At 42.7% G+C, this 3145-nt stretch overlaps 1 pseudogene; it reads right to left on the bottom strand.

Moving 5' to 3' along the window:
* Positions 1-1395: 1395 nt before the first annotated feature.
* On the bottom strand, positions 1396-2819 carry LOC132586985 (GPI mannosyltransferase 1-like; annotated as a pseudogene).
* Positions 2820-3145: the final 326 nt, after the last annotated feature.

The raw sequence follows: 3145 nt of genomic DNA, 5'->3' as shown, positions 1-3145 counted from the left end.
AAACAGACATTTGCCAGCCATTCCCATGTGACCTGTATTGTCAAGATCAGCTGAGAGAATCCTTGCAAGTATAGCATATTTGTTCAATAGATAAGGAAGACCGGTGTTGAAGCATTCTTAGCAGTTTTCCCCAGCACTGGATTTTTTTCGGAGATTATCCAAAGGCTGAGCCTAAATAAGACAGCAGTGATGTTGGATGGTAAGGTGGAATATAACAGAAGGGATTATACTACCAGTCTTAAAGGTGGTGGTGGTGGGGGGGTTGTCTAACTGTTAAGTATTTGGGAGTCCTGCTGGACTCAGCCTTCTTACTAGAAAAGAAAGTTGGTATGGTGCCACATAATATCTTCTATTAGGACCAACCAATATAACACACAATGTACAAGCTTTCAAGTTTTCCAGAACTCTTAATTTATGCTACTCACTGCTCAGTTCACACCTTTCTGCTATTCAAGAACCTGCCATCCTTAAACCAGCTAGCATTCTCAGCACCAACACCACCTCCTCGAATCAACTTATTTTACAAGATGGTCAATACATGCCATATTGAGAGCTGGTGTAGTGGTTAGAGTTCTGGGGAGACTCAGGTTCAAATCCCTCTTCATCAGCCATGAAGCTCACTAGATGGCTTGCATATTCTCTCTCAGCCCCACCTACCTCACATGATTGCTGTGAGGATAAAAAGGAGAACCACGCAAGCTGCCCTAAAATCCTCAGAGGACTGGCGGGATAAAAATGGATACACTAGTCTGAGAGCACGCAGATATGATTATGGCGCTCTGGACCGCCCTAGTATCCCCCAAAGTGACTTTCTCCTTAGCTCTGCTATGGAGTTAAACAGTCCCTTTAGGGAAATGCCACTATGGAGCTTTTATGGTTTCATTTCATTGCCTCCCTGTGTTAGAGACAATAGGGGAAGGTGATGTAACTGAAAGCAGACTTGAAAGAAAGCTTATATAATTTCTGGACCCAAAAATTACATAACTAAAAACTAAATTCTTAACAAGTTTTAAACAAACAACCATGACAGCAAATAGAAGTGGATCTCCAAATCCTGATCTGGACATTATCTAAGGCTGCCACCAAATGCACCCCTTCAGCAGGTTCTCAGAGTCTACCAGAGGAACCAGAAGAGTTTCTTGTCCTGCTTCTTCTTCTTACAAAGCTCAGCAAAATGCAAGAGCCTCCTGCCCCTCCTAAGTCTTTTTCCAGGAAGGAGAGAGGATCTCTCTCACAGGGCTTTGGAGTAGGCAGCATCAGCATCAAGCAAACAAACAAAGATGCTTCTTAAAAATCTGGATATGTTATTCTTACATCATCAGCCCTTCCCCAAACCTCTTCATATCCATAAACCAAGAAAAAAAACCTCTCCAAAACAACAACATTGCAAAATGGTATTTGTATCACATTTTTAAAACTTGTTGCCTGTGGAACTGGTGCAGCAAATCAAGTGTTACTGTAGCTTAATTCTCCTGGTAATCTGCACAGTGCAATAGTGAGTAATAATCTGGACAAGAATCACACAGTTGATAAAAAGAAAGAGTAAGCCTGCTAGCCATATGAGCAAGAAATTTGTTCTGCCCCTCAAATTCCAAAAAGTACACAGGCTCCAGCCACACTGCTTGGCCCATAAACCAGAGCAGGAGAAGGAATGCAGCCCACTGCCAGGACATCCTCAAAAAGGGGATTACAGGTGGCAGGAGGCAAAGGTACCATAGAAAATACTGAGATGTGCATACTTTGTTAAAACTCACAAAAACAGCTGTGTACAGGAAGGAACAGAGGACAAGATTTTTGTAATAAGCGAAAGAAAGAACCAAAAGCAGCAGGATTTGAGGCAAGAAAGCTGCAAGGCCAAGGAAAAAACTCCACTTGCTTTCTGCGGTCAAGTACACCATGAAGAAATAGGGTGAGAAGTTGTGGTGGATATCTCTCCGGCTCAAGTGGTAGAGGTAGGTCTGCTCCAGAAAGTCCCAACCATAACAGAAATAAAAAACAAGGCCCAGGGCAGCAAAGGTACATCCAGCCACAGCTCCAAAAAGCAGAACATCCCAACTGAACAACTAAGAAAAGCCCCCAGATGATGCTCATAGAGCAGCCAGTTTTCTGTTTCTCTAGCCTGTTGGTCTTCCCTTTCTTGTAGCTTCTGCTGCTTTGCAAATGGAGAGCTATTGGCAGTGCATAGGTCACTGGGTAGATTTCCATATGTACAGACAGGCCATAAAGAACAGCAGCCTTGGCCAGATGCCTCTTTTCCATATAACACATGGTGCCTAGGACTAGGCTGGCTACAAGCGTTTCCTCAGCTGGACACAGTCATGGGCAGGGGATTGAGGAGCCAGAATGCGCAGCACCCACAGGCCTTCCTGCTGTCCTGTCCTCTGAGCAGAAGAATCTGGTACATGAGGTATGCAGCAACCAGATCCCCAGCAATAAAGAGGAGCTTTCCATACAGATGAGTAATGTAGATGTTTGGGGTTAGGATCCAGGCCAGCAATGGAGTATAACAGTATGTGGCTCTTAGGTAAGGAGATTTCCCCTCTGTGATGTATTTGGCAGCATCAGTGAATACTTGATAGTCAATGTCTGTATACTCAACCAACATGGTTCTGTCCTGATAAACTCCATAAAAGACAAGCATGATGATGAAAGCGTTGCCAAATAAAACATCTTTCCTGAGAAGCCCTGTAAAAATTTGTTTCCCAAATATTTGATGGGGTATCATATTTGATTCTCTTTAATAGAAATCAAAATGAGAAATAAAAACCAATATGGGGCCAGGCTTGAACCATCCTCTGTTTATGTCTGAATGAGAAGATGAAGTTGGGCTTTTAATTATTTTATAATAAATCCAAAGAGGAACTTTGTTCAGATCACAAGCAGCCCTGTTCAAAAGACAAAAAGCGGTAAGAACAGGGAAAATGCCTTTAGCTTGATGACAGTAGTAAAAGAAGCAACAAGGAAAAGTGGTTTGTTTGGTTTTCTTGTTGCATGGATCTTGTTGATACCTAATCTTTAAGGATTAGGTATCAACAAGCAGAAAATAGCAAGGACTTGCAGGGGACATCTTATCCCGCATCCACTATTTCATTTTTCCTTTCCCTGAAAGCCCCTATCACCTCTCCTTTTTCCTTTCTCCTTCCCA

This window comes from Heteronotia binoei, chromosome 1, assembly GCF_032191835.1.
Source record: "Heteronotia binoei isolate CCM8104 ecotype False Entrance Well chromosome 1, APGP_CSIRO_Hbin_v1, whole genome shotgun sequence".
NCBI classification, from domain to species: domain Eukaryota; kingdom Metazoa; phylum Chordata; class Lepidosauria; order Squamata; family Gekkonidae; genus Heteronotia; species Heteronotia binoei.
This window is presented reverse-complemented; position numbering and strand designations above follow the sequence as displayed.